Genomic DNA, 23888 nt, shown 5'->3' with positions numbered 1-23888 from the left:
TAAAAAAAAGTAGTTGTGGTAGCAGGTGAGCTGAGGTAGTAGGTAAGTAGTTGTGGTAGTAGGTAAGTAGTTGTGGTAGCAGGAGAGCTGAGGTCGTAGGTAAGTACATACACAGACATTTGTCAAGGTACAGATTTTACTGGGTTTGAGTCATATCCAAGAAAAAAATGGAGTTTATATTTTAAGAGCAATGGGAAGCCACAGCTGGGGTTTAAGCGGTGACTTGACATAATTTGCTGTTCATTTATAAAAGGTCACTCAGCTGGGTGGAAAATGGATGAGAGGTGAGGGCCACTGCAGTTTCTCTGAGACAGTCAAAGGCACCGTGTTAGGCGATACTGCTAAAAATGGGCAGAAATGGATTTTTCAAGGATATTTAGAAGGGGACCAGAGAGATGGCTTGGTGGGTAAGGGTGTTTGCTGCCAAACCTGATGACTTGAGTTCAATTTTTGCAGCTCATGTAGTGGAGTGTTAGAACCAATGAGCACAAGGTGTCTTCTGATCGCCACATATTCACTGCAGGGTGTGTGCACCACCGTGTGCACACATGCTCATGCACACTCACACACACACACACACATATGAAAAAGGAAACACATTTGGAAGGAAAAATTGAGAAGGTTCTTCAGATGTAAATAGATGGACAGATGATAAAGGTGGGAATTAATAAATGGAAGGAAGACGAGATGGAAGGATAGATTCTGAGTGGATGGGTAAATGGGTAGGTCTGTGGAAGGAAGAAATGACAGACAGATGAGGGTGTGTATGGGTTTGTGGATACAAAGAATATGGATGGGGTTGTGGATGGGTGAATGGGTGGGTGGGTGGGTGGGGTGAAGTGACACATTGGGTGGATGGCAGATGAATAGATGTGTTGGTGGCGGGATGATGAGTGGGTGAACAGGTAGATGGAAGAACTCCCTTAAGCAATCAGGCTTTCTACTCTGGCTTTTGGTGTCCAGAGGGTAGAGATGAATCATCCTATCTGTGAGCACACTGACTTTCCCCTGAGACATCTGTGTTTACACTCTCGTCATTCCCCAGTGCCCCAAAGAGAAAAACTAGTTACTACAATGCCCACCAAGGAGCAGACACTTACAAATAGGCTGTCTTAATGAGATGAGAGGCTCTCCCCGTCCTCTGGGCATTTGGGGGAAGATTCTGGTGATGCCCATGTGAACAGGGTGAAGCTAGAGTGGAGAAACTTCCTAGGCCTTCCCTCGGGAGGCATGAGGTTGCGTGGTCCCTTCTATCATTCCCAGCAGCAAACTACCACCAGGAGGGCCTCTTCCATCGCCCCCCTTGCTAAGACACTCTCATAAGCCATTGAACTGTTACTAGTAAACTAGGTTAGTTTAGGTCAAAGATTTGGGCTTGTGGCTCCTTCTTGGTGGGAGAGAAGAACCCCTTACATAAGCCCTCAGTACATTTTGATGATGGCTGACCTTCCAGCCCTTTTAGATGCCAGCTAAGTCATGTGGCCCTGGCACCACCACTTCCAGTCAGTTAGTCCCTGTGATTTATCCCTGTTACTTCATAACAGTAGGGCAAGGGAAGACAGAGGGCAAAGGTTTGGTAGTGCAGGGACAGTGGCTGTTTGCAGAGGCAGGAAGGTCTGAAATCCTAACTGGAAATGACTAAGATGATCCAGAGATGGTGCTGGCTCCAGGTGCCCCTACCACATGCATTTCCCAGACTTTATGACTGGCTAATCTTTCTCCCTGTGGGAGTCTGACAGCTCAGCCTCCAGAGCTTTCTCTCCTCTCCCCAGGCTGGCTGAGTTTGTGCTATTTGGATAAACAACATTCCTCTCTTGGGATGCCAGCAACAGACTTATTTACCTGGTGGCAACCAACCAATTCCTTCCCACCTACCCTCATCTGAGATGCCAGGATGCAGGGCAGGAGCTGGCACCTTGTAATACTCACGGATGGAAGACCTGGTCCCTGAGGGTGGTCAAAGTTCTCACACCAGCTACAGGGATCCAGGGCTGGGTACCACAAAGTCACCATGCCCAGACCTGTGATTTCAACCAGTAATTCAATATCTTACATTCAAGTAAAGATGTAGCTGTGCTATTTCCCTTTACGCCCCAGTCATGATCAGACACTTTATATTTTTAAACCCTGTGTGTTTTGAATTCTCCCAACCCTCTGCAGGAGTCAGGAGTGTCTTAGCGGCACCTTCTCCCTTAGGTTGTGTGTGTGTGTGTGTGTGTGTGTGTGTGTGTGTGTGTGTAGTGGGTGAGATTACTTACTCAGTCCAGGCCTCCAAGAGGCAATACAGTCAAAAAACAAAAACAAAAACACAGGGGTAGTGTCCAGCTCAGGAATTTTGCAGCCACAGACTGAACCATCCCTGTCTACAGCTGCTGTGAGAGTCTGGGACAGGGTACAGTTGTACCAGCTGTTGGAGACAAATTATACTATGAAGCTCATCCGTGAGTCACATTCCAGCACAGGGGAAATGTGCAAAAGTTATACGCCGTCTTTGGGGGGTGCCAAAAAAATCATCTTGGTTTTGTCTTGCAAGATGTTCAGCTTGCAGAATGTGGGGCAGACGGAGGGAGGGGGTGGGGAGGACACAAAGGGGAGCAGATCTGTCTCCAGCTGACTTTGCCTGTCACACACCCTCCATCGCTTCTAATAACAACACCCAGCATTTAATCAGCCCCTTTGTGGAAACAGGCGATGTCACACTCATTAATTAGTTAATCCACACAGCCCCCTGGGAGGAGGAGCCATGTTATTATCTCCACTGGGACCCAGAGGGAAACTGAGGCCAGAGTGAGGATTTGGCACAGCACTCAGGGAGCTCAGCTATGCGGCTGGACCAGGACCAGTCTATAACTTGTCATTGGTTCTGGGGCCCTCATTTTGTCTTCCTCCGTTTGTCCATTCACAACCCTGCTGATTGTCTCCAGTGACACCTGCCTGAACTAGGCCAGAAGATACTCTGAGGAAAAGACAAGCGTGGTATTAAAGCCACACCAGGACAAGCCCCAGAGTGTGTGTTCAGAGTTAGCCACCTTGCATGACTTCTCTTGGTCAAGGATCTCAGAAGTAGGGATAGAAGGACTGGGGAGATGGCGCATTTGCCAAGTGCTTGTTTAACTAGCATGTAGGCCCGAGTTTAGATTCCCTAGGACTCACCTAAAAAGCTGGAGATGAGCCAGGCGTGGTGGTGCACGCCTTTAATCTTAGCACTCAGGAAGTAGAGGCAGGAGGATCTCTGTGAGTTCAATGCCGGCTTGCTCTACATTGAGTTCCTGGACACTCAGCTTACACACACACACACCCACACACACACACACACACACACCCCACATACACATATACAGCACACACACGCACGCAGGCACACATACATGCACATGCACACGGGAACCCCAGAGACCCTGTCGAGGACCACTGAAAGCCTTGAAAGGATAAAGACTTAGGTCAGCCTGTCAGCCAAATGAGACATAGACAGGAGACAAGGAAGGAGTAAGGAGTCAGAGGAAGGAAGTCATAAATTCCTTCCAGGAGTTCAAAACCAGTTGCAAAAATAATGCCTGCAGCCTTTACATGTGTTCCCTTGTTTCTGACTCACATTGCTGAATCCTAAATAATTAACCAATACGTTTTGTCTGTTTTGGAGCTGGTGATTGCACCCAGGACCTCATGCATGCTAAGCACAGAACCTTCCCAGACCCTGTCTTTTGAAAGGGGATGATCACAATCCAAAGCATCCCCTTCCCTTTCCCTTTCCTCTTTCCTCCAGTTGCGCAATGACAGTTTCTCAAACTTTCACTTGTGTACACAGATCCCCTGAGCATTTTGTAATCAGGCTAAGATCTTGGGTTAGAGGGTCAGAATTTCTAGTAAGCTTCCCTGTGGAGCGTCTATGTCACCTACCCAGCTGAAAGAGTTCGAAGGCTATGTCACTGGCGATGACTGTAGCTTTCAGTCCTGCTGTGGGACGCCCTACCTGGGAGTCTGTGAAGCAGCGACTCGGTGAACAGGACATCACCTTGAGGATCCCCTGTATTAGCCTCCCACATTCTAGACTGTCAGAACCGGTTTGGCCAGAATCGCATGAATGGGAAGGATGATGTGTGTGAGAGTGTGTGCAATGAACTCTTGTATGTGCTGGAAAGCTAAGGGGTGGACTGTAGTAAAACATCTTGGGAAGGCCACACAGCCATGCTTTCTCCATTGGGAACTTCTGTGAGTAAGGAGGAGGGCCGATATTGCAGAGGACTTTCTGCCTGGCCATAGGTGATCCACCGCGGTCCACAGGACCAGTAGAATTCTTTCTTCCAGGGGTCTGGAACTTTGAAGCAAGAGGTATTATCTCTGGCTGTCTGTGATTTGTTTTTTGTTTGCTTCATTTATTTATTTATTTATTTTTTTGTTCATAGGCTTTTGGTTTTGGTTTTGGTTGTTTTTCAAGACAGGGTTTCTCAGTAGTTATGGAGCCAGTCCTGGAACTCACTCTGTAGACCAGGCTGGCCTTGAACTCACAAACTCACAGAGATCCAGCTGCCTCTCAGCCTCCTGAATGCTGGGATTAAAAGCCTATGCCACCACCACCAGACTGACGGAGTAATTTGAATGAATCATGACAATCTAGAAATAGGTCCTTGACCTGCAACCAAGGTCTCTCCCAAATCCTTGTATTTCCTGAATTCCTTGAGGTGTTTGTTCCCATTTCCCATTTTCTTTACCTAAATCAGAACTTGCCTTTGAAACAGCCATAAATAATTCCGAATCACCTGGTGAGGGGCGGAACCCCTACAACAAAGGGAAGTCTGTCCTGATCGCAGGGTTTCACTTTCAGCCAGATGTCCACTCAATTGCCCTGATTTCACCGGATGACGACTGGGCCCAGGAAACATTTTAGAGACTTTTCTGTGTTAGTCCCCTTTCACCTCTCATGACTTTCTGCTGGACCTTTGGGACCTGGTTGACTGCATCATCATGACCTCTAGATCCACTCATACCCTTGACCCTCTGAACAGGTGTAGCTCTCAACTTAGGCCCCACATGCAACGTTGATTCTCTTATGTGCCTCCTGCAGCGACCAGAGATCCTTAAGGGCAGGCCGGCACCCACCCACTCCTCAGACTCAACCGAGCACACCAGTATAGCTGTGCCCCTGCTAAAAAGCAGCTTTCAGGAAGGCGTGTTGAGCGACTTGCAGCGTGAATGAATGGGCGTGTGTGAAGGAGAACAGGAGGGGCGATATTCTTCATTTACCAGAAAATCAAAATTGATCTAACTCCCCTTTGGTTGTCAGGCACGATGCTGGGCGTTGAGAAGGGTGGGGGTAGAGGGGAGGACATAGATAAAGATGTGTATCCCAACTCTTCAAGACGCTGCTAGGTCCCTTGAAGGAGGTGGAACCAGTCTCTCTCCTTTCCTACCCCCAAACGAACCAGTTCTCCGGTGATCCTACTTGCTATTTTTCCTCTCCCACGCTAAACCCTGTCACGCGGGGCCCGAAGGAGGGGAAACCCAAGCAGCCCCCGTACCCCTGTACAGTGCCTGCTGTCCAACCCCTCTCGTCTGCCCACGGAGCCCCCGTGGAGGCCTCAGTCCCGCGCCCACCGCCCCCACGCACGGGGAGCCGGGCTCCCGCAAAGGCTCTGCCAGCTCCGGTCTGAGCGCCGCTCCCCTCCCTGGCACTAGGGGGCGCTGCCACCCCACGACCGTCGCCATGGTCACCGCTGGCGGCGGAGTGGGGTTTACGTAAAGGACGCAGCGTCCCCCGGGGGGCGGAGGCGGCCTTCGCGCCGGCGCCGGCGCCCTGCGGAAGCAGCGTTAGTGAATAGGGGCCTTGGGGAGCCCAGGATGGAGGTGGCGGTCGCAGCGGCCGCGGCGGGCCGAGCCCTGCGGCGGGCGGGAGGTAAGGGTGCCCGGGCCAAGCCCCGGGCACGGGCGCGGTGCGAACGGCGGGGCGGGCTGGGCAATGTCCACTGAGCGTGGTGGCCCGTCCGACGGGTCCGCGGGCGGAGGTGCGGCTGCCACGCGCGCCTGTAGCAGGTGTGAGGTCCGAGGAGCCCGGGCCACCGGCATGAGAATGATGACACGCGTGGCACGGGCGTGGGCAACATGGATCCAGCACGGGCAGCGTGATTTTTCCCGGCAAGGGTGTCAGAAGACTCACCCCCGCCTTGGTGTGGCGGTGGCCGCCCAGGTGTGAGGAGGGTGCACCCTCTGTATTGGAGTGTGATGCACGCAGCTGGTGCGGGGTGGGTGGCTAGCTAGTGCTGGGCCATGGTGCTGAGGTGGGCATGGGTGTGTGGAAGTGCTGCCATTGCCTGGATGTTGGGATGGTTCTGGCCTTGGGCTTGACATGGTTTGGAGTGATGATCCTGGGGGCTTGAAGAATCAGTGTCCTGGGCATGACCAGTGGTTCTGGCCCAGCTGTGAGAAATGGCTTTGGCTTAGCACAGTGCCCTGGGATGACTAGCACTGTGAGGGGAGACTTGGTGGCCCTCAGACCCTGATAGATAGGAGGGTAAACACCCGTCTTGATAGAGAGATCGGGAGGGGCAATGCCTCTGTTATGGGGCTCAGTTTTAATGTCTGTTGGGTATGCTGGCCTTGGGGGCAGAAGACTGGAAGAAGATTGGTGTTCTTTGTAATGGACAAGAATGAGAGACACCATGAGCTTAGTCTACCATTAGATTCTTGATTGCGGCCCTAGGTTGAGCTCTGCCTGGTTATGAACCTGTACCGGGCTCAGGAATCCTCCCCACTTTGTGGAAGATGGGAGGACTAGGTCGTTCTCACTGGTGGTCCTTGCTTCTGACCGGATGCGAATCAGCAAGGTGCAGAGAAGTGGCTTGTGTCTGCGGGTCATGCAGCCATGTGGCTCACCATCTATCTAGCTTTCATTCCTGGACCCTTTCTTTTCACTGAGTTGATGGGGCTGCTACTGGGTTTCTGGGAGTTGTCTCTTTGGGTTTCAGAGGACCTTTTGAGGGCTGCGGGGAAGATGATTCTGTGGGCACTGGGAGTGTTTGGGGTTTGCATCCGTCCTTACCAATCTTCTGAGAAGCTTGAAGAGAGCTTCCTCCCTCTCTCTTCCTCCCTCCCTCCCTCTCTGCCTGCCTCTCAGTGCCACATGCTACTTCACAGAGTTTGCAGCCTCCCCCCCCCCACCTCCCAGAGAAGTCTTGGGATGTTGGAGAAGACTTCGGGATGTTATGGGTTTCTTGGGGAGAAGGCATGGGGCAGAAGCAAAGAGCTGAGCTTTTCATGGGGAGGGTGTTTCTTTGCCAATAGGGGTGCTTGGAGAAGCCTCCCTCACCTGCAGGACTGAGCTGAGTTCCCTAAAGTTGGTGTATGGTTCATTGTATTTACAGCCAGATAACTCGAATTCCAGTCTTGGCTGGGTGACCTTGGGCAGCTGTTGTTACCTCTGAGTGTCACTTCACACTGTGGTCCCAGTGGTCCCAGTGGCACGAGATGTTGCACAGGGAGGCTTCCATAAGCAGTGAAATGCTGTACAAAGGTCAGGGGTTCTCATCGGGCTAAGAGATCAGGGCAAGAGACCAGGGCGGTCAGAAATGGATGGAGTGTGGTTGGTGAGGAAGGGAGCTGAAGGACGAGGGCTTGTCCTAGGGAATTCGAGGCCCAGAGTAGACACGCTCCTGGTGGGGGGATGTGGGGTCTGTTGACACCGTGAATCAGCTGCTGAGCTGGAACCAGGCCCCAGGTCTCCTGAGGACGGTTCTGGTTCTGGACATGGCCATGGCAATTTCAGAGTTCTGCCGAAGTGGCCCAAACGGGAGGAAGACACACCTCTTTATCTGGGAAGGTCTGGGAGGTGCGTGTGGCTGACAGATCTAGGGTACCTGTGTGGGAGGGAGACTCGGAAAGTGTGTTTTCTCTTGAGAATTTCCCTTGTTTCTGAGAATGGGAGTGGGGAGCATTATGTCAGCATTCTGGAAGTCATGGCCTAAAGAAAATGAACTAGGTCAGGGTGCTAAGTGGGCTCAGGGCAGGTGGTCCTGTGGGGGAGGTTGAAGCTGTATGGCTGGGGGATGGGAGACAGTGAATGATGGAGGAAGAAGAGTCTGTGAGCATCCTTAAGGGGTACTCCAAGGCTGGATAAAGATGGTAAGAAGTCCCAAGGTATCTATCCTGATATGATCCACTTCTGACTGAACACCCTTTCCAGGTGGGGAAGGTGAGGGAGGCTGTAAATTGCTTTGTTTTTGGCCTTTTTCTATCCCTCTGAGTGTCTGCCGTGGCCAACAATTCATTGCAAAAACTTGCTCCCTGAGGCGCAGCTTTGCCTCCTGTCCAGGCTGCAGTGCTGAACCACAGGTAAAAGGTGTGGTGAGCTGACTTTTCCACGTTGGAGGATTCACTCTGTCCCGATGGCTGCCACATAGACATAGCCTGATGTGGCGAGTGTTTTCCTGGCAGTTCCCAGGTTGGCGTGAGGGGCGTTCCAGGCCATCCACATGCTCTCTTCAGTGCCTTTCTACCTCCCAGGAGGAAGAGCTTGGCACTTCACCTCCTGCCTGGAAAGCGCCCTGTAGAACAGATCCATTAAGGAGGAAGCCCTCAGCCTCTCTGCTGTGAATATTCAACCCTTAGGTCCCCTCAGCTCACCCTCCACACCTCCACCCTTGTGTTCTGATTTGTGGCTCAGCCTTATGGTCTGGTGCTCCAGAGCCCTTTCCAGCCACCCCTTGCCATCTGCTTGGGATCCTGGGACTCTGCACAGTGGAGCTGGGCCGCAGGTGGGGTAGATCAGAAGATGCTGAGAGGAGGAGTTGGCCTCTGTTCCCCCAAAGCAGAGCTGAGTTCTCTGTGTGTCCCTAGGGTTTGAAAAAAGTAGGGAGGTTAGCCAGGTAACCAGCTTGGTCATTGTGCAGAGAAGCTGGCTTTTGACCGATTCAGCAGAGGCAGGGGTCTGGTAACAGAAGCAGATGTTGAGGGCAGGCTAACCTCTGGAACTGAGGTTTTTAGCTCTAGCCTTCAGTTTATCCCCATTTTCTCTGTCCGTGTTTCTGTAAAAGTTGCTTTACTCAGCTCCTGGCATCCTTCCTTCCTTGGCTGCTCCGTAAGTCACAATGCCCAACTGCTTGGCCTGAGGGGTGCCAGGGAATCCAGCCTTACTGACCAGAGGTTATTGACCAGAGGAAGGATCGCCGAGTGAGCCCGCTGTAGCTGAAGGTGTGGCCTGCTTCTGGAAGACACTCTGCCCCTCGTCCTCTCCCTCTTTCCAGGACAGAGTAGGGCACTTCTGCGTTCATCACCTGTTGGGTCAGCACTCCATCCGAGTTGAGTTTCTCACCAGAATAGCTTAACATTACACTCCAGCAGACTGGGCAACTAGCGCTTGGGGAAGTATCAATGAGTGTGTGGTCAGGGGAAGATAAATCTTTCTGAACCGCGGAGTCTAGGACATCTGAGGATGTGGTTACCAGCGGGCAGGTCTGAAAAATGTTTATCTTGATACTCTTTTTCCTTACTGATACCTCTTTGAGCTGGGTTGAATGGGGACATGTCTGGGTGTGCATGGCTTTCCTGGACAGGGAGCTGACTTTTGGTGGGGTCCACTTTGCTGCTTAGGAACCTAGGAGAGATAATATAGTGGGCACCAATGCAGCTGAGGGTGAAGGTGTGGTTTCCATGAGGTGTTTAGCAGATTGTGGTTGAGGAAAGCCGGGCAGGACTGTTTCCACCACAGGGCTGCTCAGAGAGTACACATGTGTGGAGCCACGTGTGCCTGCAAGTGTGTCTGTGGGAAGTGAGGGCTGAGGGGGTGTGAGCGGCTGGGGCGTGGGAATTGTGGGCTCTGGTGTCTGGCTGGCCTGGTGTCAGTGGGTGTGTGGAATGGGGTTTTGCAGAAGGAGGGAGCAGTGAAACCCGACGGGCAGGATGAGGGGGGTGGTCTTCATGCTTCCTGTGATGGTGTCTGCTGAGGAGCCTTTCTGCTTCCCCAGTATTCTTTAGAAAGAGCCTGGCTCTCAAAGTCATATGCACATGACCTGGGAGTTTGGGGGGTGATTCACACCTGCCTCCCACCTCTTCCTCCAGCACCTGGAAGTCCAATGGGGGCAGTCCAGATAGTATCATAGCCTGAGGATACTCTGACTTTAGATGCTGAGGGCAGATCTAGATGTCTGTACTGGTACTTTTCCTTATCTGTAAGATAGGGACAGCGAACCTCGCACTAAGTAGAACTGTAAGAATTTTACCCTTTAGTGTCGGTGGAGCGGTCAGAATCTATCCCACCAAAAAGTATGACATCCTGGTCTGAATAGATTAGAAGGGGACTAGAGGGAGAGCTGGTTCTGATACTTGATAAGGAGATGGCAGGGCCAATCCTGCCCTGGAAGAGCCTCTTAGTACATCACCTCTAGAGATGCCTCTGTTGGATACAGTGGTAGTTACTTCTTGATAACCAGCTGTGGGTTAGGGTCAAAGAGGGGCATGAAGACAAGTTGGGCACTCTAGAGAAGAAGGTGTAGATTCTGCCCCCAAGGGGTTCAAATTTCCAGAAGTGGTGCTTCAGGAGGTTAAATGAGGGGAAGTAATTTGAATGTTGTGATTAAAGGAGATTTGTATGGTCTTGGCTCTTAACCCAGGCCCTTAGGACCAGTGGGAGGATAAACCACAATAGTGGATGTGGCTGGGAAGGCCAGCACAGTGCACAAGTAAGAAGCAACTAAAAACAGCGGAAGCCATGATTGGAAAGGTCGGGAAGAGCTGGGTCCCCAGGACCACGAGGGTAGGGGCAGAGGTTGGATTTCCATCTATGTAAAATATGGCCATCACTGAAATGTCCTGAGTAAGGATCTAGGCCTGGGGCCACCATCCTGGAAAAGGCATCTGGAATAGGCACCCGGGCTACTGATGAACAGGAACATGGAAGGTTCAGAGCAGAAACCTGGAGCAAGGTCGTGACTTCCCCGAGAAGCTCAGTGTGAAGAGACGAAGCAGATGTGAAGCTATATGGAAGATGGAGGAGACAGAGGCCACAAACTTTGTGGGTTTGGTTTCCAGAAGATGGGCATGAAGAAGGGACAGGAGAACCTGCACAGGGCTTGGAGTCTCTTTCCCTTGTGACTTTGAGATGTTGGGTCCCAGCAGGGTGACACCAGGCCTGAGTGTCATCTAAAGGCTCTCAAGGATCCCCATGAGGTTGTTGATACTGGCTTCAAGGTTGTCCTTGTCTCTGAGGCCCATGGAGGGCTTCGGTTATTCCTAATACTTAACTTCTAGGCATTTTTTTAAAAATAATTTTCTCACCAAATTACCCCTTGAAATTTCGCCTGCCTGAGTTCAGCCCAGGAGGTTACTATTCTGGGAAGTTTCATCAAAACCCTTTCAGCGTTGGAGAGTTCTCCGAGCTGGGGGCTGGGTGGGAAGAGAACAGGGCTTGTCTGCACTTTGTGTTGGGGGGAGGCTGTTTCCGAGAAGTATCCCCTCACCTGGAGGTCTTCCCAGCCAAGGAGCTGCTATGTCTCTTTGGGGCCTGGAGAAGCCGAGATTAGAGTCCCGTGTTAATTCGTCCCCAGTAGGCTCTTGTGGTCTCTCATGGAGCCATTTAATTAATTTATGATTGATGTTCCTGGACTCACTTGTGATTAATTCATTATTGATGGTCCTTCATTATGTACTATATACCCTGTACCTCCCTGTCGTGGCTGCCCTGATGGACAGGCCGTGTCAGGGATGGGCTCTGTGAACTGCATTTTTTTCCCCTCTGGGGATAGGACCTTCCACTTGCCGTTTTCCAATCTTTGTATATTTGAGGTCCTAGAGGATTCTAGTGTGTGTGTGCAGGGGGCTTTGCTATGCCACAAAATAACAGTAAGGAGTTGAGTGTGGTGATCCACAGCTGCAATCTCAGCATTTAGGAGGCAGACGCAGGAGCTGATCATTGTAAGTTTGAGATGAGCAGGTCTACATGGCAAGATTTAAGGTAGCTGGGGTTACGTAGATAGACCCTACTTCAAAGCAACAGCATCAATGGTAACAATAATATTAACCTTCATCTTGTGAATGCCAGCTTGAGAAAGAGAAGATCTTGTTTGTTGCTTGAAAGGTACCCCTTTCACTCCTCCATCCCTGTAAGGCTCCATCTTACTAAAGGCTTGAAGAGGTTGAGTGACCAGCTCAGGGATACACTGACAACCACATCAGGAACCAGGGTTTGAACAGGTTGAGTTATTGTCATGTCTCTTCCAGGCTCTACACAAGCCTCTTCCTACAGGAAGCCTTTCTTCATGCTCTTTTGAACTGTGCTCTATCTAGACAGCCCTAAGAGTGTATCTGGCTCCTCTTGGTCACCCTTGCTTTTTGAAGGGTGAGGAACTAGTGATATAACATTTGCTGAGCAGAGATGCCAGCTCCAGGCTAAGCATTCCCTGTTCCCTAGTTCATTTCGTCCTCAGCAACCCAGGGGCAGGTGACATTTAGAAACTTGCTAAAGTTTCAGCTGCTGGATTTGAGGGTATTTAAGTCTCTTGGGGACTCCTCTACCCCATCAGCCAACTATATTGTGTTTATCAAATAGCACACCCCTATGTCCTGTCTGACTTGCACCCCACCCCCGCCCCCGCGCTGTTGGGAGGACCCCGAGTGCCCTTTTCCATAGGATAGGTACTTTTGGAGACATGAAGTGTGCTGAGCTGGGCCTGCATTCTGTCCCTCTCTGCTGGGGATCTATGCATGAGTTACTTGTCAGTTCTGAGCTTCAGGCCAGCAGAAAGAATATTTGTCCTGGATGTCCTATGTTTAAAGGTGAAGCTGGGTGGGAAGGGCCCTTGGGAAGACAATGTGCTAAACAAAGGTTAGGATTGCCTGTGAGATCCCCAGCATGCATACCAATAGTGCTTAAGGCTGGACACCCAAACTCAAGCTAAAGCGTGTATACCCACCTCCAAGCTACCCAGACAGGCTTTTAGAGAATCTTGCCAGCTGCCGGAAACTTCAGAACCCTGTGGTGCCAGGAAAGGGGCAGGAAGTTCTGAGCGAGTCATTAGCCCTGGCCTAGGTTTAGTGGTTTCCTGAGAAGTACCTGAGCCCTGGTTGTGTGACGTGAGAGGACTCTCCAGGATTCTGGGCCCTGTTTCCCCTCGGTTTCCATGTGCATCCTAACTAGGTCAATTCAGGCTGAGTTTAGTAAGGAAGAGAGATAGTTTGCTAAGCCGCCACCTAGATCTTTTCCACCCCATCCCCTAAAACATGCAGAAGCCTGGGAAAGAGGTGAGCCTTGCATCCCGGAAGCAGGACACCGCCGGACTCTGCATGGCAGGGTTCCCAGGGCGTCAGCTAGGAATCCTCGGCTTTCTCAAGAGCTCAGCGCCTGGCAGGGGCTCTCTCAGGAAGGCCTCAGGGCTCTGCACGGTTCTGCACTGATCCTCCCAGGGCCCCAGAGTAGAGGACAGAGCAGAGGACTGACTTGTGGGTGGGAGCGAGGCAGGCCTGGCCCAGCTCGCTGGAAATCTGCAGCCGCGCAGCCTGCTGTTCCCAAGTTTCCGCCTTCTGCACGCTGGGATTACATCAGGCTCCCCCGGCACGCCCTGCAGCCCTACCCCCGCTCCCATAGCTTCTTCTACTGTCCTGGGACAGCTGCCCTGCTGCAGTTTTCCTGCAGTCCTGGGCAGCCTTGGACTGGTGGCTGAGGGGACAATTCCAGCCTTTTCAGCCTCAGCTGCAGGGACCTGGACCCCTCAGTACCCTGTCTGCTTCATCTTCTTCAGAGACTTCCAGTCACTAAGAGCATGCCATCCCTGAGTACCTCGGACTGTCTGCCTCTGGTTCATCCTCTCGGCTTTTAAATAATGTAGCCTTCAGACATGGGCTCCACTTTACAACAGAGCTTCACTGTAACACACCAGTACTTGGGCAGGTCACGTGACCTTTTGGTTTCCTCTGCAACATAGGGGTAGGGGGAATCTACCGGAAGGTGGCATATTGGTATTGAACGACACTGTGTAGGAATTCCTGCCCAGGGCCTAGGATGACAGGTGCCCAATGCTGGTTAGGTGTTTTCAGTAACTTTTGTGATCTTTCTCTATTGTTCTAGTAGCCAAGGCCAGTGCCAAGACCCTCTTTTTCCCAGTGATGTGCCTCCTCTGAAGCTAGATGACCCAAACCCTTCCTCAGTGCAAGCCACGCCTCTTGGGCATCCCTCCCTGCCAGCATCTGGACCTCTTCTCCAAATTGGCACTGTTTTGCTGGTCCCCCTCTGGCGTCTTACTCTGTTCACATCCCAGCCTGCTCTGAGGCTGGCCTTCCCAACCCCCAGCTCCTTTTGGTTCCTCTCCTATTTTGGTTTGCTTCCCTCTGGCACCCCTTCCATCCGGCTCTTGCCTTTGTCTAACAATCTTCTCCTGAGGCCTTTGGGGAAGCCAGTTTCTCTCAGCTCCTGTAAGCAAGGCTATGTGGCCCTCCCGCCACCTTGGGGCTGGGTGATGATGGATGATGGACTTGCAAGCCAGACTGGGCTCCACAGCATAGCTATAGCCTGGCTGTAACAGCCTCTACAGTGGCTGGAGACACCACAGCCTGCCCTCTTGAGGTCCCAGGCAGAAGACCCTCTTGGTTAGAAAGATGTGAAGAGAAGGTCAGGAGAGCCAGATAGACCTGGGAACACCAGCCATGGAGTTTCTTCCCTGTTGCTGAGCCAAGGAATTCTTCTCAAGGGTCCTTTCCGTTTTGATCAGACTGTTGATAAAAAGGTCGTCATCGAGCTGAGCCCCGAGCCCCTACTGTGTGGTGGACTACTGTGTGGAGCTAGGAGGCATATGAGGAAACCAGATTCTTCCTGGTTCCTTTAGTGTCTGACAAATGACATTATAGCTTTAATAGCAGCTACAACACATGCTCCCTGATGTGTCCTTCTAGAACCAGTTCAAAGGACTCCAAGCTCAGGTCACATTTAATTCAGAGTATTAGCAGCTTCTGTGGTCTGGACCCTTATCCATCCCCTTTGCACTCAAGGTTGTCGCATGGCGCCTAGGAGGAGCTCTGGGTGTTCCACAGCCGAGGCTAGGGTAGAACCTCAGCTTCCCTGGATGGTCCAGGAAACCTGTTGGGAGCCACAGCTCTGCTGCTCCTGTCTGTCTGGCCCCTGCTTTCAGGGCGTTGATCTCCCCCTGGGGACGTTGTCAACCAGGGGCTAGCTGTCCCCCTTTTGTATCCCCCATTGCTGAGAAGACCTGTCTCCGTCACTCTCAGGAAGCCCTAGGTCTGTTCCCCATGTGGAGGCTGAGTTGTCATCTGTAGCTGCCTTGTTGCTGAGCGTTCCAGCCCTGTCCTCCTCAGACCCCACACCTCCCTGGCCCTGGCAACGCCTTTCAGGCTCACACAGGATGGTCCCTCTCACCCCGCATGCCCCCTGCCAGTGCTGTTGAGCTGTTCCAGATTGTTCTCCCTGCTGCCTGCCTGCTATACTATGCAGTTTAATAAACAGGCTAATGGAGGCTCTGGGTACCTCAGGAGCCGCCTTCTCTGCTTCTTGGCCCCTTTAGAGAGCCTGCCCCCTCCCTTCCCCAGGTGAACCCCATTCAGCAGACTTCTGGGAGCAGTAACTAAGCTGGGCGCCCAGCCCACCACCTGCTCAGTACTTTATAAAAGTTTAACCTTAATGGTGTAATGAACTCCCATCATAAAGCAGCTGGAGCAGTGCATCCTGGGATGTATAAATTATAGGAGCCCTCTGAAGTTGTAATTGGAAATGGCAGCAACTGGAATGTTGAAAGAAGCCGGCCTCGCTGGGCTGAGCACAGCTATTCTCTACTTCCTTTCAAAAGGCACACAGAACTGGGTCTGACTGCGAAGAAAGAATGTCCTTAGACCAAACTGAGCTCCTGGTTCCTCTGCCCCAGATCCTACTTCCTGTCCCCAGCTGTGTCTGCAGAGACTGAAAGCTTTGGAGGCAGGACATCCACCCTGGCTCCGAGCTGCAGACTGCAGGCACAGTGGGCCAGGAGGAAACAGGGCTCCAGACAGACAGCGGGGGTCAGCTCCAGCTCCGCTGTCCCTGTCCGCTGTCCAGGGAAGGCTGCAGAGCCATTGATTTGACTTCCCCTCTGCTGCTGTGACCCTGGTTTATAGCTGGGCCGCAGCAGTGGGAGAAGTGGGACTGGAGCTCTCTGGGCAGTAGCGAGTGCTCTGATGTGGGATTCCTCCTGCAGCTTCTGGGTCCTTAACCAAGTCATTTAGCCTTAGCTGAAGTTCCTGCCTGAAAAATGGGCATGATTGAACCTCTGAGAACACTAGGAGGGGAACACGGGATGCACTCTCTGGTTGCTTGTCTGGAACTGGGTATGGTGCTGTTGGTACACTCACATGTCATGCGGCGAGCTTGCTGATGTAGGCTCTGGCTCAGGTCAGATGGATCCAGATCTGTATTTCTAATAAGCTGAGTTTCTAACTTGCGGTGGGCTGTGGCTGCTCCATGGACAGTGGTTTGGGCGGTAAAGGCACAGTGTGTGACCCTTAGGGAGGGTGATGATCAGTCTCGACCCTGCCTGGTATTCTCACAAGTACTTGCATTGGTACTTCTCAGTGCTCCTGAGTGTGGCCCCACTGTGGAACAAGCAAGAGAGTAGACTTTTACTTGGCACCCCCACCTGTCGTCTCTGAGATGGAACCCAGAATCTAGCAGGGCCCAACAATGGATGTTTAGTTTCTGCCTGCTTAGATGGCAGCCCTGTTGGGGCCCATTCTCTAAATCAGGGCTCCTCTAAACACAGTCATGGGCCCCACCTTCAACTCACTGATTCAGAATTGCTGGGTGGGGAAGTGGGAGGGGCTGGGGATTTGCATTTATCAGTCAGCTCTGCTATTCTCCTCTGCACATCTCTGGGAGACACCCACTACCCAAGAGCTGGGTGAGGGGCAGAACCCTGGCTCCTCAAGCTCAAGAGAGCAGGAAAACTTCACCTGTCAAAAAGACACGATCTGGCCCTGTCCTGCCGTCAAAGCCTGGAGCCCGGAGGTATATTCCCTAGGCTTGCTTCAGAGGTTTCCTCGCAGCAAGAAGAGGGGAACTGAGGGACTGGGTGAATAGGCTCCAGAAATCCTGCCGTGTGGAGGAGAGGGGGTAAAGAACCATTTGCTGAGCAGAGTTCACTTTCTCTAGTTCCCTGAAGAGGAGTGGCAGATGCAGAGGCCCCGTGCATTGCTTCTTTAAAATACTGGACAAAGACGTCTCAGGGAAGGAAGAGTTTATTCTGACTCATTGTTCCAGTCTGTTATGTCAGGGAAGTCGTGGCCGCAAAAGCCTGAGGCAGCTGGTACATGGTATCCAAAGTCAGGAAGCAGAGAGAGACTGATGCTGGTGTTCCACTTACTGTCTCCTTAGTCTGTGCCGCCAGCCCATGGAACAGCGCCACCCCCAGTTAGAGCGGCCTTCCCACCCCACCTCAGGTACCGAGTCTCCAAACTCTCTCGCAGGCACGCCCAGAGGTTTGCCTCCTGGCTGACTCTAGAGTCTGCCAGCAGAAACCATCACACACTATATTTGGACAGAGAAAACAAAGGACTAGATGGCTGTTCATAGTTAATTTTCCTAGTGGGATTGGGGGCGACTTCTGGCTCTTTTATTGTTAGTGGTGGTGGTTTCTGTTTTTCCATAGTGAACATGATTTCATAGTAAGGAGGAAAATGTGACATAAACATGTTTGGTCCGGGGTCTCTGGGACACAGAAGACTCACCCAGCATGAGACAAGGGGCCTCCTTGACTAGTGGAAGATTCGTATGCCAGGAATGTGGCGCTCTGGCCGAGGTAACCTTATCCAGCCCTCACCTTCTCCAGGTCCTAGCGCTCCCTGTTCATCACACGGATCTGTTTCTTGCGGCTCTCTGTTTCTGTTTCCTCGGGCGATGGTAGAGATGCCTGTCTACTCTACAGGAGGAAAGTGTGAGGAGAGACAACCAAAAGCCCCCTCACACAGTACAGTTCATTTCCCATCAGGACGTGCCATCTGGGCTCCCAAACATAAACCCCAGAATCTAGGCTCATAGAGCATTCTAAGGTTGAAAGATGAGACTTGAGTGGCATTTCTGACGGGGCAGAACCCACAGCTGTGTGTCCCTGGGCTTCAGGCCCCTCTCTGTAGATTGTGAGGATGGAGCGGCCTGAACTGTGCCTGACACGCATAGCTCTGCTCTGCTCTGTGGTGAATTGCGGTGAACTGCTTTTCTTCCCATTCCTACTCCACTGTCTGGTCTTCTGAGTAGTTTAGGTTGCCAGAGAAGACCTTTCCTGACTGTTCCAGCTGTCAGGTTTGTATGGTCCCCTAGATAGACAAGGACTTGATCAGGGCTGTCTGTCTCTGGTATATAGGCCTCCATGCCTGTGGCCGTAGGGATATGGTGAGTGGTGGGAGACCTTGTAGACCCACTGAGAGACCCAGGGTACCTGAGTGATCCTGGCCCTGAGGTTGGCCTTCTGGATCTCGTGGGTGGGGTCTGCCCTGCCTTCTCTCTTTAGTTCCTGGTCTGAGCTGCCTTATAAGCGCTCCAGTGGTTGGCTGTGTTTCTAAGACCTTACTTTACTTCCAGCAGCCCAATAACCCTGAGACTCAGTGCTTTGAACTACTATTTTCCATCAAGTGGCTCAGTTCGTGTGTGTGTGTGTGTGTGTGTGTGTGTGTGTGTGTGTGTGTGTGTGTGTGTGGCGCACGGGCAAGGGATAGGAGAAAGTCATTCATGACATTTGAGTAACTCAGGAGATTTATATGGCCACATGTTTTCAGTCTTCTTTCAACGCAGTGGATGGTTTCTGGATCTCTCCCACCACCCACCTCCCTGCCCCAGGAGTACAAGAGGCCCAACTTTAGGAAGAACCAAGAAAGGGGAAGCCCAGCCAGAGCTGAAGATCAAGCCCAGCTAGCAAGGGCTGGAGAAGCCTAAATAGGAGCTTTCCCAGCTACCTATCACAGCCCACAGCCCACGGACAGGGTCTCTAATACCTGCCCAGGCAACAGCCAGCATGCATGTGATCTCAAGAAGCTGGAGGAGCAGCCCCTGGGCCTCTGTGTCTTCTCCAGTGTGCACTGGAGCCCAGAAGAGCTGCTTTAGCATGTGACTCAGAAGGTTGTGGGGAACTAACGGAGGTGCTCAGCTCTGGGGCCTCCTGGCTGCGGTGGCAGAGAGTGGGCCCCATGCAAGGTGTATCTCCCGTTTGGTCCTGGGGTGGAATGAGGGGAGGAAGTATGAGCCAGACAGACATCTTCCCTCTTGGATGCCTCTTCTGCATCCTGACTGAGCACTGACCTCATTCGGAGGTCTCTTGCTTTGTAACTAACTCAGTGGCCTACCTTGGCTTTCTTTGTCACTCTGACCAGAGAACTCCTGGAGGTTGGACTGTGGCATCTTCTGAGGACCTGCAGAGTGTGGCCAATGCCTCCTGGTCTGGGAGGGAGCTCCCCGGCCATATGTTCCAATGCTCTCCTGCCCTGGGCCTTGAGCCACTCAAGGCTGTGGGTGGAGCATGCTCAGAACATCGTCCCTACCCTACTTCTCTTACCTAGGCAGAGGTAGTGGTCCCTCCCTATGTGAGTGCCAGACCAGAAAAGGGTAGAGGTGGGGGGAAGGGGCGTCCTGAGGCCGGATGTTACAGCTGCAAAAGGCAGCAATCTCTATAGCATTGTCAAGCAAGCTGTAGGACGTAGCCAGTGACCTCCAGCACCAACTGGTCTAGTGGGTTTATAGGCCTGGCCATCTTTCTGTTTCTTTCTAAGCAGGACTTCTTGCTGGCTCTGCCTGGTTCTCTCCTGGCCTTGTTTTCTGCTTGGCCTCTGTCTCGTCTCCTGGAAAGGGGATGGGGTGGCCTTCTGGTCTGGACCTTAGTCCTCCCTCTATCCTGATGTGACAGTGAGGAGGCCCCTGAAGAACGAGGTAGTGTGCCCATCCCATCATCTTCTGGAGCCATACAGGTGCCAAAACCTGCAAAGCAGGGTCCTCAGAGGCCAGGGTACCAGAACTAAGGAGCCACCAAGGACTCGACTCTACTAATGTGCCAAGCCTGAGGGACTAGAGGCTCTAGGAGGGCAGCCGTATGCCCTACCTTTTGGGGCGGTGTGCAGTGTGCCTGTCTCTCTCTCAGGGAGCAGGAATGGGGTGAGGGAGCCCGGGTGTTCCTCTCACCTTGTGTGGGAGGGGCTGGATACCCCACTTATAGGTGTCAGCGGAGCCTCTCCAGGGGTGGGTGCTGATGCTGGGACTCCCCTGGCTGACTCACCCAGGCCTGGCTGTGCCTCCGCTGAGACAGGAGTTGTGAAGGTGTCTGGGTGGTGACAGCCACTCACACTTAGTCCCAGGATGGGGTGAGGGGAATAGAGTCAGTACAACATTCCAGAGCTGCCAAAGAGCCCATCACCCCTGCTTCCCATCATGAAACAAATTAGGATCAGGTCTTGAGCATTGCTGCTCCTGAAAATTCCTAGGCCAAAGGCCTTCCTAGCCCTGGCCCTGAGAAGAGACCAGGGAATAGGGAAGCCATTGATTCAGGGCCCTTTCCAGACACAGACAGGGCTGCCAGGCTGAGGACTGTGAGAGACAGGAAGTGGGGTCAGCCCAGTGACCTAGCTGTGGCCACGGACCCCTGGGAGAAAGGAGAACACTGTTGTCTTCCCCTACCCCCGCCAGAACCCCACAGGTCCTGTGTATTTGGTTCTCAGACACCCAGAGTTCATCCTCAGGCCTCCCTCAGCAGGCAGTAGGACAGAGGTGTCGCAATCACAGTGTGGGGAGGGGCGGGGGAGGACTGAGCAGACAGCACTGGAGTGCATGGCTTGCTAGCAGGCCTGTGGGGGCGGTGGCAGCAGTGCTGCGTGGGGTGAGCTGGGGGGTGGGTTGGGGGAATGTGCAGTTCTGGGTGACTAGCCCCAGAATCCCTGTCTTCCTGTTACCAATGGGGGAGGGTGCTGCCCCCTGACTCCCTAACATAGCTGTGGAGATGGCAGCCTCCAGGAGTGAGAGTTGGGACCCTGGCATGCTTCAGTCATGGCACCCATCCAGCCAGCCGTGTGAAAAGGTAGTGTTGTTGGTCAGGTGCCAGAGCCAGCACCTCTGACAAGCAGGTATCTGAACGTCCATCGCACATCTGAGCCAAAGGTTGCTGATTCCTTGAGGACAGGCACAGTGGTAAGGCGTCCCAGACAGTATTGAGGCTGGCAAGCCCAGGGTTGATCAGCTTTAAGCCTAACCTGGTACTCAGCTTGGCCCACAACTGGGGAAGGGAGCACCGAGGCTAAGCCAGCTGTGACCTAAGCAGACCACATACTTGGGTGACATGAAGGAGCATCAGGTCCCAGCTGGGACGGTTCTCCCCAGTGAATGAGCAGTGTCAAGCTGCTTGCATGGAGGCAGGGTAGCCCTCTGTGGTAAGTTAGGCAGTGCTGAGGCCAGGAAGGTGAGGCCAGTCCTGTACCAGGGTGGGACAAGGCTGTAGGAACCTGGAGCGCAGGCAGGGGTCTGGATTTGCTTCTTTCCTGCTGCTGAGCGGATGCGGCCTGTGACAGGTCTTCAGTGGCCCAGGAGGCTCCTTTCTGTCAAGGTGTTTTGTTTATTGCTTCCCGGGCTTTAAAGAATAGTCAAAGGGCAGGGTGGTGGCGATGCACACCTTTAATCCCAGCAATCCTTAAGCAGAGGCAGGCAGATCTCTGTGAGTTCGAAGCCAGCCTGTTCTAAAAAAGTCAAGGACCCCAGAACTTTGTTTGGGTAGGTCCTAGTTAGCCAAGTTCCACTACAGGGAGGAGCAGGGACTGGTCACAATTTTTGGACCCTTTGTGTCCTCCTATGGGAGTGACTGGAAGAGAGTCAGACAAGCACCTGTGCTTTCAGTTAGCATCAGCTGATACTGTGATCCTTACTGCCCTTACGTTTAAGTTACCATTGTCATAGTGTAGAATTGACTCCCCAAAGCCCATAGCATCCTGGCCCTCATATGCTCAAGAATCAGAAGGTCAGGCAGGTGTGGCTACAGAGTTTGGATGGGTAGGACTGGCCCTAGCTAGCACCCCTCGGTGGCTTCTCAGGTCTTGGCTGAGCTGCCTGCTCCCATCTGCAGAGGGGCCACCCCACCCTCCCAAGTTGGCTGGGAGACCTCAGAGCTAGGAGCGCATGTTCTCCAAACATCTTGCTCACAGCAGATGGCAGCCACAACTGCCTTTCTCCCTGCAGTTCCGGTGCACCTCCCTTGCTCACCCCCTGTTAACTTTGGTTTCTGCTTTTGGAGATGGGGAGGCAGCTTTCGCGTCCCCAGAGCTGCCTGTGATGGTGGGTGAGGCTCGATGCATGCAAGGTGGGCACTTTCTGAAGGAGCAGAAGCCTCAAACTCCCCAGCTCAGGAACACAGTCGCGTCCTGGTTCCTGCTAGCCGACTTTGAATCTTCTTGGCCAAGTGTGCTGGCAGCGTGATCTGAGAGGAGCAAGGAGCTGAGCTGGGGCCTTGCTTGACATTTCTTGAGCAGCTGCTAGGCACCAGGCTCTGTACTAGATGCCAAGGACATGGAGATGCAGGGCGTGGAGCCCTGTCCTGTAGCAGCCCCCAGCCTTCAGGGAGTGCAGGGTGGAGGAGCATCCGTTGTTCCACCTAAGGGGTTGGTGGGTCCCAACAGTGTCTTCGAGGGGATGGTGAGGTTGAATCTGGGAAACCTGAAGAACTCTGTAGACAGGAAGATTGGAGAAAGCATTGTGAGCTGAAAATAGAAGACTTGAAGAACCCTGCCTGCAGCACACCCAGCTGAGGCACATGGAGCAAAAGAAGACCTTGTTGCCTCTACTGAACCATTAAAATATGGCCTGCTCTCTGTTTGCATGTAGGTTGGGGTCAGCCTCAAGTCAAAGCTCCAAAAGGGAGTGGCAGGAATTTCTCTCCGTTCTAGGGGTTCTGCTCAGGGTTTGAGGCCAGCAAGAGCAGCCTCTGACACTGGAGTAGATATGGCCTATCCTTTCCTCCTGCCCAGCCCTACAGCCACAGGTCAGTGGTCAGGTTTTGGCACTGTCTGCCCATGGGGTCTAAGAACATCTGGGTGAGCATGCTAGACCCCTGCAGCACTACCCCTCATTCTGAACGTGCTCCCAGTCCACCCACTCCCACAGGCAGCTCTAGGCTGAGCATCCACATAGTGAGTGACTTGTGTGTGCTGAACCCTTTGTCTGTTATTGGAGTTGTTAGGGTCAAAGCCTGAGCTCTGTCAGACCCAACAAGCTAGATTGACCATCTGTTCCCTGTTGGCCAGTTAGAGACAAGTAGTAGTGAAAAGGAGAGCTCAACGCAGCCATATGGAGGGGAAGAAGAGAGAAGGGTCCAGTGTCTCCTCCATGTGTGTCTCCAGGGTCTTGTGGGGAGGTATAGGTTTAAATAGAAGGCAAGAGCATGCCTAACTAAATAGTTCTGATCAGGGTGTGGCCCTGCTGGTCATTGGCTCTGCTTCTGCAAGATGGTCAGAATTGTGTGAAATCTCTTCCCAGGAAGCAAGTTTCTTCTCTGGCTGACACCAGGCTTCCGCCTTTCTCTTCCCCCAGCACAAGATTCCTAGGGGCATTTTTTTTTTAATTCTTTGGGGACTATTGTTCCTATAGCCTGATAGCCAAAGGGTGGGGCACAGTGTTTCTCTTTAGAGTATCTCTCCTGCCAGCCACATGCCAAGGACTCATCCAATTAACTCGGAAGGTTCTGAGTGGTGGGCATCACTGGCCCCAAGGCCCTATAACTTGTTCAAAGTCCTTCAGCAGACTCCCAAGCCCAGGTGAGCCTGCCCCTCTCCAGCATGTCTCCCGTGGAGTCACTTACCCTAACCCCTAGACAAAGCTTGAGGGGGATGTGTGGGGCCTAGGTGGGTGGCAAGCAGCTGTCATAGCCTAGTTTGGAGGCCCCAGGCCCTGCCCATTCTTCCTGTTGCTGCCT

The 23888-nt window shown here is 52.6% G+C and overlaps 1 protein-coding gene across 1 annotated transcript in view; it reads left to right on the top strand.

Annotated features, from left to right (window-relative positions):
- The first annotated feature begins 5782 nt into the window (after positions 1-5782).
- The window catches only part of Dagla (diacylglycerol lipase alpha), a 58413-nt gene continuing 40307 nt past the window's right edge, over positions 5783-23888 (top strand). Inside the window, exon 1 of the mRNA XM_005369630.3 lies at positions 5783-5890. The gene's annotated coding sequence lies outside the window, so the exon portion shown is untranslated. The remainder of the gene's footprint in view (positions 5891-23888) is intronic.

The sequence above is a fragment of the Microtus ochrogaster genome, unplaced genomic scaffold (genome assembly GCF_000317375.1).
Source record: "Microtus ochrogaster isolate Prairie Vole_2 unplaced genomic scaffold, MicOch1.0 UNK56, whole genome shotgun sequence".
Lineage (NCBI taxonomy): Eukaryota > Metazoa > Chordata > Mammalia > Rodentia > Cricetidae > Microtus > Microtus ochrogaster.
The sequence above is the reverse complement of the archived record's forward strand: the minus strand, read 5'-3'. Positions and strand labels throughout refer to the sequence as shown.